We start from the raw sequence: 12,072 nt of genomic DNA, 5'->3' as shown, positions 1-12,072 counted from the left end.
ATCCCAAGGGGGGCCTCTCATCTCCTTGGGGTTCTACTGGCTGGATGATGTCATCCCTCCAGCTCAACTGTCAATCATCTGAGAGAAGATGGCTTTCATAGTCTTCTGGGCTCTTCCCGATTGTGTAGCCAACTTCTCAGAGGGCTGGGAAATTTCAGGGGTGGGAACAGCCGTTTCTTGTCTTCTTAGGAAAGGGAAACTGTCCACAACGGGACAGTCTGAGCCTCCGCTTTTTCATTGCTTGCTTGCTCGGCTGCCATTGTAACGGGGGGAGGGGGGAGCTGTTTGAATGCCTGGGGGGGGGGAAGTGAGCTGGTGGAGAAGAGAAGAGGAAGTTTTCTTCAGCGTTTTCTTTGAAGCTGATAACTACTCAAGGTCGACCGTCGTGGCATAGCAGGAGGATGGCACCATCGGGCGCTGCACCCCACATGACCCCTGGGGGGGAATGTGGATTGGATAATCCTGGCTGGACAGTTGGGGGAAGGGTTTTAGGGATGTTTTCTATATGTATTTTTCACGCCTTTTTCCTCAGACCTTGCTTTCCTTTGGTTGCATTCAGTTCATACTCAGTAAAAGTACCTTTCTCTGTGAAAACGGAGTCGGGGTTTTTCTTTCTTGAGTATTGAAAGGAGGCACACCTGACAAGGACAGTTTTATCTTTAATCCTTTATTGGCACTAAGAGCCTCGTTTGATTACTTTCCATATGATGAGGATCACACAGCATCTTTAAGCAGTGGTGGGATTCAAATTTTTTAACAACCGGTTCTGTGGGCGTGGCTTATTTTTGGGCGTGGCTTGGTGGTGATGTGACCGGGTGGGTGTAGCTAGTTGGTCATGTGACTGGGTGGGCATGGCTATGTGCATAGGGGCTACTCAGAGGGCTGAAAAAAGTAATTTCTGACCGGTCCTTGCACTACTGACCAGTCCTCGTACTTACGACTGTCCACACATTTATGCCCGTTGCAGCATTCTTAACAACTGTGCCACTCATTTCACAATTGCGGTGCTTCCCTTCACCACTGTGACAAGATAGGGCGCAAAATGTAAAATGTGAGGACAGTTGTAAGTGTCAATTTCTCAGCCTCCCTGGCCCTGCTGTGAGCTCAGTCGATCGATGTCTGGAGGTCTCCAGGAACTGAGCGGGAATTTGGCTTTGCAGAGTGAGTGGGACCCTCTGTGTGGAAGAATGGAGACTGATCCTGAGGCTTGGTTCAAACTCCCTTTTTCCTGTTGTCTGAATGGAGGAATTCAGCTGATCCCAGGCAGGGAGGGAAGTGGATGATGGGGCTCAAGCAGACTCTGAGTGGGGAAGGAATCTTTCCCAAAGAAACAGGGAAACCCGCTGTGTCCCAGGGCTGGGAGGGGGTCCGATGCCCCCACTGGTGCCCCCAAAGGCTGCAAAAGAAGGGAGTGAGTGAAATTGGAAGGGATGATTAAAAAAAACTCTTCCTCCTTGTGAGAAGAGAAATTCCTGTATCTGCACAAGGCTGTGACAGATTCCATGCAAACAGAAGCAGGAAAGCCAGTTTTTATTTTTGTTAGATTTTATTTTCATTGTTTTATTATTTTTTCAAATAACTAAAGGAGGTGAACATGTCCAACTCTTCTTCTTCCTCCTCTTTTCCCCACAACAATCACCCTGTGAGATGGGCTTGTCTGAAAGAGAGTGTCTGTCCCGAGGTCAGCCAACAGGCTTTCAGAGCTAAGGCAAGACTTGAACTCAGGATCTCTTGCTTCCTAGCCTGATGCCTTAACCATTGTCAATGTTAAGGCAGGGCGGATTTTGGGCAAAGGCCCTGCTGGTCACCACTGCCGCCTCGTCTTCCAGCAGGAACCCTGAGTCCACCAGAACCCCAAGTTCCCCCCCCCGGGTCTTTCTGGGGTAGAGCAGCCCCATCCGAGAGCAAAAGAGAGAAACTCCTGGACACAGAGAGCCCCCTCCCCCCATCACAGCCCCTCCCTCTTGCCAGGGTTCAGCTAAGAGTCACTGCCTGTAGGGGGCAGCATAGAGTCTGGCCCTGAAGTCCTAGCTGGGCCCTGGGAATTGAAATCAGAGCCTCCAGGTGATTGGCTCAAAGCCCCCAGCCACCTTTGAATCTTAAGGCGGGATTAGAACTCAGAGTCACTTACTGATTGGTTCAAAGTCATTAAAGGGCCCCCACCTACTTTTCTTCATAGCAAGATAGGTTGGCCACTGCCTTCTCCTCAACCTACCCCTGGCATTTCCTGGTGGTCTCCCAACCCTGCTTAAATCCAGTCTTCCTTAAGCTTTTCCAAATCAGCCTGCTCCTGCGTCCTACAGGTAGTCCTCGACGTATGACCAAAATTGGGTCCAGAAATACCATTGCTAATCTAGGTGGTCGCTAAGTGAAGTTTTTCTGAATTTTACAATGTTTATTACCACCGTTGTTAAGCGAAACACTGGGGTTGTTGAGTGAATCCTGCAGTCATGAAACAAACCCCATTTCACCGACTTTACTGCAGGGGTGAAATGCTCCCGGTTCGGACCGGCTCGGGCGAGTAGGTAGCGATGGCGGCGGAAAGTTTGGAGAACCGGTAGCAAAAATCCCTGCCCCCGCCCCCCATGTCCAGCTGAGCCGCGCGATCCTCAGAGCCTTTTTTTCCTTTTAAATGGCTCTGATGAGCCAAGCTCTGACAATCCAAGCTCTGACGGTCCCAGCTGAGTTGCCTGCCGATCAGACAACTCAGCTGGGATTGTCAGAGCCTTTTGAAAGCATTTTTTTACATGGTTTTATATGTAAAAAATGGTTTTAAAAGTAAAAAAAAAAAATGGCCACGCCCACCCAGTCACATTAACCCCCCCCCGCCTCCCCCACCAAGCCACGCTCACAGAACCAGTAGTAACAAATTTTAGATTTCACCCCTGCTTTAACACGCGTGTGGCTCCCTCGTTGGAACCTTTTATTGAAAATGGTACAATTCCAGATGGATATTTACATAACCAACAATCATGGGTCTCCCAAGATAGGAAAAAGAACAAAGATGGGGGGAAATTTCTAACAATGGTATACAACTGTAACGTTCAAATTGTAGGCCAGTATTTGGAGCTCAGAAGGTACCCCATAACCTTTTTTGGCCCTAAGGCATGTCGCTCTATTGATTATTTTTGTGTTTCTCACAGCCTAGTATCAGGGGCAACTTCGGTCTTGACGCTACCAAGGCCAGAAAAGTGATCATCTTCCGATTGAGATGTCCCTGGCAATCCCTTCCGACTTAAGGAAAAGGAATCAAACAATCCAACAAATAGGCCTCAACTTAGAAATAGCCCATGAGAGACGACTGACACGGAAGAGGGTTGATAGCAAAGCAGTGACTGAATTCATGAATTCACCACCTATGGAAGCCTTAGCACATATATGCTCAAACAGTACGGGTGAACAAGAGCTTATAGTATATTTTGAGGACATATGCCATAAAATGAAGCATTTTTTCATGACTACCAAGCCAATGGGCCCGTCTGATTCTTGTTACTCATTCTTGATAACGACTGTAAGGAAAAGAAAAAACAGCTTAGGAAATCACTTAGGAGATACTTAATCAGCCCAAACATGGAATTACAGAAGGAGTATATTACCATAAGGCAGAAATATAAGCAGCTATTGAAGAGAAAAAAGGCCTCCTATATTGACAATTTATGGGCTGGCCTAGAACAGGCAGCAAAGCTGGCCTCACCCACACTATTCTGGTTGGAGGTCTCAAAAATTATTAGAGATAGAAAACCAATAAGTGACCCAAACATTAGTGCAGAAAGTTGGGAGAAGCATTTGGCCACTCCAGCAGCAGCGGAAAGCTCTGATGAGCTTATATCCTCTCCGAGCTTGATACCGGAATATGAAGCCTTACCCCAGTGGGAAGAAGTGCCAATCACGGAGGTGAGGCATTTAATCTCCTCCCTGAAGACAAACAAAGCTCCAGGACAGGATGCGCTCCCGGCATCCTTATTTAAAGACAACACAGCCTGGTGGGCGCCTGTCCTGGACGGTCTCTTTACTTTTATCAATAGAACAGGGCAAATTCCTGCCAGTTGGCATTCATCAGTAATTATCCCCTTACATAAAAAAGGCTCTAGAGATAACCCAGATAATTTCCGATTAATTAGTCTAATCGATATTTCAGCAAAAATTTATGCTAAGCATTTGCTTCATAAATTAGAGGCCTGGATAATGAGAAATAACATTCTAGCTGAAGAACAGTCAGGTTTCAGGAGTGGAAGATCTACTATGGATAATTGTTTTGTGCTGGACCATCTAATAACAAAGTTTAAGTTTTGGGAAAAAACCTCTGTACGTGGCATTCATAGACTTAAAGGCAGCCTTCGACACAATTGATAGACAAATTTTATGGGATCAATTAGAGGCCATGGGAATTGAAAAAGAAATTGTTATATCTAATTAGATTGTTATACACAGAAACCCAGGTAAGAGTTCGAGTGAATAGGACAGGATCGGTAACAAATGCAATCCCAATAAAGAAGGGCGTCAGAGAAGGTTGCATCTTAGCCCCAACACTTTTCAACTTATATTTAAATGACCTTCCAAAATGTTTGGGAGACGTATCACTCCATGGGCCTAGTATAGGAACAAGACAGGTCAATTGCTTGTTATATGCCGATGATATAATTTTGCTGTCGGCCTCACAGGTGGGGCTACGAAGGTCACTCGGGAGGTTGGCAGCATATTATATAAGAAAATCGCTTGACAATTAACGTAGAGAAATCAAAGGTAATGATATTTAGCAGGCAACAAAATATGAGGAGTTGGGTTTTAAATGAGAGAAGAATAGAACAAGTTCAGTCATTTACCTATTTAGGGCTAGTATTTCAGACAAATGGCAAATGGAATAAGCAGGTAAAAGCCGGAGCTCGGAAGGCCATGGCTCGGATGGCTCAATTAAACAAACTTATTTTAGAGAAAACTCCATCTTCATTAATCCCAGTGCTAAAGGTCTTCCAGGCGAAAATTGAACCAGTACTTACCTATGGGGCAGAAATATGGGGGTCAGTTAAGCTGCCTGGGCTGGAAACCCCTCAAAATAAGTTCCTGAGGAGAATTCTGGCAGTGTCCCCTGGAACCCCAGCCTGTGTAGTAAGGGCAGAAACGGGAGTCCATGCGACTGGCACTAGGGCCTTGTTGAAGACTGTTTATTACTGGTTAAGAATAATCGAGATGGAGGAAGGGAGGTTACCAAAATTAGCACTAATGGATCAGATTATCTCAAGTAATAAAAATAATTTTTAGATAAGCAGGTATCTAGCTCTGGTATCCCTTTAAATTGGCAGCAGTACGATCATAAGCAGATCCGAAATTGGATTGCACAGAGTTTTAAGGACATAAGTGCCCAATCGGATATTGCACAGGTGACAGCAGTAAAAGTTTGCCCCTGGTTATCAGCCAATAAACAAATTTTTAAAATAGAAAAATATTTAACTGTGCCTTTGTTTCCCGTCATAAGGAGATTTTTTACCAAATTGAGATTAGACCAACTTCAAACAAACATGCTTTGGGGGAGGTATAAGGGTATCCCTGTAAGAGAAAGAATCGGTTTATGTGGGACGGGGGAAGTTGAAACAACGTCCCATGTAATTTTTGACTGCCCCCTATACTCAGATTGGAGGGAACATCAGCTGGGCAGGATCTTTTATACCAGCACCCCTAAGTCTAAAGAGCGCTTCTTGCAACATTGTCTGTTAGGTTCTAACTTGCAGCTGGTGAAATGGATTGCCAAATTTGCGGTAAAGTTGATGGAAAAAAGGACAAAGTTGGTGCAGCAGAATGTGGTAGATTGTAGGAAAGATCATTTGATCTAATAATGTAATTTTAATAGTAGTTTTAAGACTGATTGGGTAGATGCAGGGGTGACATTATAATATAATTTTAATCATATTTAATTTGTATCTCAAATGATTGTATTTTATTCTGATTTCCTTTTAGATCGTATTTTATTCTAATTTCATTTTAAATCATGTGTTATTCCAATTTCATTTAAACTGTTTTACCAAACTTTTGTAATGACTTGTTTCTGGAACTCTGCACTTTGATATGGCTCAAGGGTTAATCAATCAATCAATAAATAAAAATATTGCAACCCTTGTGATTCAGTCTGGATATTAATGCCTTACCAGGACTAAGAAAGGATTCTAATGCACATGTCTAAAGTGCTAAATTATTTATTTATTTAGCAGATGGGAAAGGTATAATTAGCCTGGAGACTACAATGTTAGTACATACTATTTGTTTCACCACCGAGGAGTGCTAGTCCGTTTAGTTTCTGCTCGTGAGCTTCTCCAGGGTGCACCACAATGGATGAACTAGCTCTGCACCAGAAAGACGAGAGGCGTCCTGTGGCATCATCCAGGCTGTCAGCCCCGGATCCATTTTGAATCTTCAGGGCTGCCACAGCGGAGAGGCCTGCGATGGGAATCAGGGGAGGGAGAAAGGGGGTGAAGCCAGAGAATAGTCACCACAACGTTCCTTTCCCGTGGGACCGAGGACACTTGCTAACACCTGGGCAAGCGTTCCTGAACTCTGGGTGACTTGGGGATCAAGACCCTGATTGGTACAGGTGAGGGCTTGACAGTGGACAGGGGCAGGGATTGAGTTTAGTATAGGGGTTGGGAAAACGCAGGAATTCAGATTCGGGTTTTCCCAGATGTGCCAATATGACTTCTCTAATAAAGGAACTTGTTAAGTATTGACTAGACGAGCGCAGGAACCCATCTGGAGCGGGAAAATTAAAGCCGCGTCAGTGGCTGAAGCCGCGGACAGCTCCGTTTAAAAGGGGCTGCCGCGGCTCGCATTGCCATTGCTGTATTGGAGCCGAATAAAGCTATTTAAACTGCCGAACGTGTCCTGCCTCCTCTGTCTATTCAACACTGGCGACGAAGATGGGATCTCAAAAGGACAATAGGACACTAGGCTGCTGAAACCTCCACGTGGCAATCAACGGCCATTGAAAATACAACGGCCAGCGCAAGATGTCTTCCATAATTCCACCCACACCATTCAACCCGGCGGGAGAAGACTGGGAATCGTATATGGAGCGATTCCACATGTTCCTGGAAGCAAACGACTTGCTGAGCCTCTCGGAACAGAGGAAAAGGGCGCTATTCCTCTCGCACTGTGGAGCCGCTGTTTTTAAAATGGTGAAAGCTTTAGCCTGTCCGGCAGAACTGAGAACTATGACCTGGCCGACACTCCAGGGCATCCTGAAAGCACACTACGCACCCCAAGCCTCATCCCTTGTGAGGCGGCACAAGTTCTACAGGAGAGACCAAAGGGAGGGAGAATCAATAAGTGAAGTTGTGGCAACTTTACGCGAAATAGCCACCGCTTGTGAATTCTCCAACCTGGACGAGGCAATGAGAGATCGGTTGGTATTGGGACTGAGGGGTCTCACCCTGCAAAGCCGACTACTTGCTAAGCCCAGGATAACTTTCCAAGAGGCTATGGAAGAAGCGCTGCAACCGAAGCATCCAGAAAGTCTGCAGCCGTAATGAAAAAAAATGAATAAAGGGCCGCAAGGGAAGGAAGAATCCTCAATCCACTATGAGGATGTAGAAAGTGGGGAAGATAGTTCAATAACAAGACAATTGTCTTCTGCTGTCCTTCAACATGGCCTCTTGTCTCCAGAGATTGCTGGGAAACTCACCCAGAGTTATGGAGTTTGGGGCCACTTGAAGTCAATGCCGTTGAACTCTCCTGTTGCCTGTCTTCTAATGCCAAGGAGGCTATCAGTGCCCTTCAACTCTGCCCAAGGTTAAGAGTGGGGCCTGTTGGGGATTCTGTTTTATATCAGAATCCCATATATCGATCCTCATTGCAGCTGACTTTAAAATTGCTCGTTTCCCATCTTTTTCTAGCAATATTAAATTTTGGATAACAGCTCATTAAGAAGCAGGAAAGTGACAACTTGTGGAGTATATTGTTGAGCAAATAGGCAGAAAATTATAAAGTGGATGGAAGTTTTTATTTTTTTCTTCCTTGTCATTTCCAGGTTCATATAATGCACTAAGATTCTTTATATTTTGACCTTTCTTGGTTTATTAAATAAAGAATGGACTATAAGGTCTGCAGCTGAGATCATCACCTCTCTGTCTCTGTCTCTGTCTCTGTCTCTGTCTGTCTATCTATCTATCTATCTATCTATCTATCTATCTATCTATCTATCTATCTATTTAATTATTCAATTTATTGGACACCCATCTTATCATCTACAAAGATGGTGGTGAGGCCCACAGTGTGGTGGTTGGTGCAACCTGATTTCCAGAGACATGATTTTTGGAGATCTGGTGGGGCTTCCTCTGTTGTGGGGATGTACTTGGGGGGGGAGGGACCCCTTTGACCTTCCCATCTCTGAGGCTGAGACTTTCTATACCCAAAATCCTCCAAGGGTTTGAAGGGGCTGTTGGAACTCCTTCCTTCCTGCTTTCTTTGGATCGATTGTTCAGGGATTGGGTGTCTTCACTGGGGGTGAGAGGACATTAATATGGACTTCCTGGCCTAGAAGGGGGAACTGGGGGGCTGAGTGAGAGGTGAGGACTGAAGGGACAGGCAGGTCCATCCTGACAGGGAAGAACAGAGGAGAGCTCATATCCCACGTCCACCACTTGGAAGTTCTCCCACTCAACTCAGATTCTGCTCTCAGGGCCTGCAGACCAGATCTTGGGTGGCTCTGGGTTCAAGCTGTGGCTTTTCAATGCCAGGTTGATGTGCCATTAGACTCTGTTCTCCTCCAGGATGTTCCCAGCCATGTCTTACCGAAGCCGGGTTCTGCCCAGAGAGGAGGAAGCCCCTTCTCGGTCAGGAATGAGCCCACCCCAATGCCTGACTTTGTCCCAGGGGAGGCCCCAGAGGAGGGGAGGAGGGGGGGCTGTTGTCATCCAGAGTTTCTTATGGGCTTTGAGGAGGCTCCACGTGGACCTCTGGTTTGTCTCAGGGGGGCTGCGAGGACCCCGGCCTGGTCTCAAGTGTGTGGTATGAACGTGGTCCTTGCGAGAAGAAAAGTGTCCCCAATACAGGTAGTCCTTGACTTACGACCATAATTGAGCCCAAAATTTCTACCGTTAAGTGAGATCATTGTGAGTTTTGCCCCATTTTATGACCTTTCTTGCCACAGTCGTTAAGTGAATCACTGCAGTTCTTAAATTAGTAACCCGGGTGCTAAGTGGATCTGATTTTCCCATTGACTTTGCTCGTGAGACGGTCGCAAAAGGGGATCACGTGACCCTGGGACACAGCCATAACGGTCATAAACATGAATCAGTGGCCAAACATCTGGATTCTGATCACGTGACCCTGGGGATGCTGCAAAGGTCGTAACTGTGGAAAACGGTCATAACTCACATTTTTCAGGGCTGTTGTAACTTTGAACGGTCTCTAAATGAACTGTCATAAGTGGAGGACTCCCTGTGTATCCTCTTGTTCAGCTTCTCTCCAATGAATTAAGATCCTTTGGAGTTCCCATAATCCACCAACTCCTCGGCCAACAGGTTCAGCCTCAGGAAACAAACCATGGTTAAAAGTTGCAAATGTGAATGTGGCCATAGGGGAAGGGACCAGGTTAAGTGGGCTGCCTGGATCTCACCAGAGTCAGTTGGGTGTGGTGGTTATTAAATCCCAGGGGACCCTGAGTTCTAGTCCTGCCTCGGGCACCAAGCCAGCTAAGAGACTCTGGGCCAGCCACTCTCTCAGAGCCCTGGGAAAGAGGCAATGGCAACCACTTCTGAGCAACCTTGCCGAGATCTGGGGGGCTTTCTGACCACCTCCACACCCAGCTGGCTGAGGCTGAGGGGCCTCCCTGCGCCTGGCTTCCTCCTTGACGGTCAAGTGGTCTCCAACGGGGTGAATTTGGATGGAGTTTTGCAGGTGGCTGTGCTGTGAGGAGGGGGCACACAGGCGTCCTGCAGGACCAAGGGGTCTTTAGGAGGTCCTCCCCCCTCCTTAGTGAGGGAGGGGTGCTGGGGGAGAGGGAGGCAGGGGGAGCCCCCCACCCCAGCTGGTCTGGGCAGCTCAGGTGCTGTCAGAAAGCTCTCCTCTGAGGGAGGGGCTCTCCTTGGGGTTGGCTGGGAGGGAGAGGGGCTCTGATATCACAGGTGGGGACAGGTGGCCCTCCCAGGTGAGCCCTGGGCACCTGCAGGCCAGGCGAGGCTGGTGGGGTCTAGTGGGGAAATGCAGTCAGCTGCCAATTTCCCCCTGGGGCAGCCAGGTGCTTCTTCCTCCTGCTCTGGGAAGTGGGGCACCCCATAGGGAGGGGGGTCCCTCTGGCCTTGCAGGGAAGGGCTGAGGTGGGGGAAGTGAGGTGGGGGGGGTCGAAGTCTGGTTTGCTAGCTTTGGATCTGGCAGGTGGGTGTTGTTCCCCCAGGGGTCAGAGGTTGTGTGAAGATGAACCAGCTTGGTCCTGGCCAGAATATATATATATATATATATATATATATATATATATATATATATATATATATATATATATATATATATATATATTTCTATACCGCCCTTCTCCAGGATATTTATTTATTTATTTATTTATTTATTTATTTATTTATTTATTTATTTATTTATTTATTTATTTATTTAATTTCTATACTGCCCTTCTCCCGAAGGACTCAGGGCAGTGTACAACCTGATTAAAAGCACAAAGACAGACAAAATTTAAAAATAATTAAAATTATTAAATAATTGGCTCAATTATAAAACCCCCAAATTTAAAATCCGGCTGAGGCAGGAGCAGAGTTTCTTGGGAGATTAAACTGGGCTTTCGAGGCCTCTTGGGGGATCAGGATTGGATCTGGACCTCCTCAGCAAAGCCCAGCACTGCTCTGACCCCTTCCGTCCCCTTTGCAGGACCCCACAGCGGAGCCCTTTCAGGAGTGACGTCTGAATGTCTCACCAGATGGTTGATAACTGAGCTGAGTGACCAAACTCCTTTAACCAGCGTGGAAGGGTGGATTAGGAAGGAACCCTCTTTCCTGGGCTGACTTGAGTGTGCCACAGCTCATGTTAAGGGCATCCAGATGTTTCCAGGCCTTCCATGACAGCTGGGTGCATCTGAGCTGGGCATTGCCCACAGTCAGTCGTGAATCTTGTCTGGGGGCGCAAAGGAGTTGGGTTCTAGAGGGAACCAATCTCAAAGCGGCCTCCTTCTCCCTTCCATCCCCAAAGGAGCCTCTGAGGACCAGGGGTCTCGTCCTTGGTCGCCCATGAAGCCCCTCAAAATATGGACTGAGATTTTGAAATAGGTTGACTACGTTTCACACATTTGGGTGCCTGGGAACCTTCCCCCATCCTGTGTCCATGTGTGAAGCAGGTCATCAGGCTAACCTGGCATCTGATTGATGCATTTTGCTATGGCCCATTATGCCAACGTAGCAGTTCTCCTTCATGAACCTGGATTAAGGGTGTTGTATGAACTCCCCTAGATTAACCAGCAACCAGCTATGGGATGATGGCCAACGCAGTCAGGCCAGACTGCAGACAGGATGGAAAACGTTTTATAGGATCTGCTTTTGGCTTTGGGGTTTTCCGCAATCCACTGTAAAACATTGTTTAGCACATCGTCTGAACCAATTCCAGGTTTGGCATTCAGGCAATAGAGTTGGGCTAATGGGGGAGAGGCAGAAATGAATCCTTGTGGATAGAGGGGGTCCGTGATTTCCCACAATGTCTGGACAAAGCTTGGCAGAGGCTTCCAGAGATCTCTCCATGGGTGTTCAGAGCAGGGGTGAAATCTACTTACCTTCCCTACCAGTTCGGAAGCGAGCGCTCTGAGCACGCATGCATCATGTGTATGCTTGGTCCCTCTGCACATGCGCAAAGCCTTCTGTGCATGCACAGAGGGTCAAAAACAGGTTACTTCCTATTTTAAACCAGGAAGTAACGACATCCGGGTGGGTGGGCAAAGCCTCGTGCTGCCGCCATTACCGCATCTCCGAACCACACGCCGCCACCGCTACCATTTCAGCCGAACCGGTCCAAACCGGTAGCATTTCACCCCTGGTTCAGAAGATTAACTGGTGACTTTGATGCTCTTTCTCCTGCTTGGAACCTCACAGATGC

This window comes from Pituophis catenifer, unplaced genomic scaffold (genome assembly GCF_029215685.1).
Source record: "Pituophis catenifer annectens isolate HBS135680 unplaced genomic scaffold, rPitCat1.0.hap2 SCAF_21, whole genome shotgun sequence".
Taxonomy (NCBI): domain Eukaryota; kingdom Metazoa; phylum Chordata; class Lepidosauria; order Squamata; family Colubridae; genus Pituophis; species Pituophis catenifer.
The sequence above is the reverse complement of the archived record's forward strand: the minus strand, read 5'-3'. Positions refer to the sequence as shown.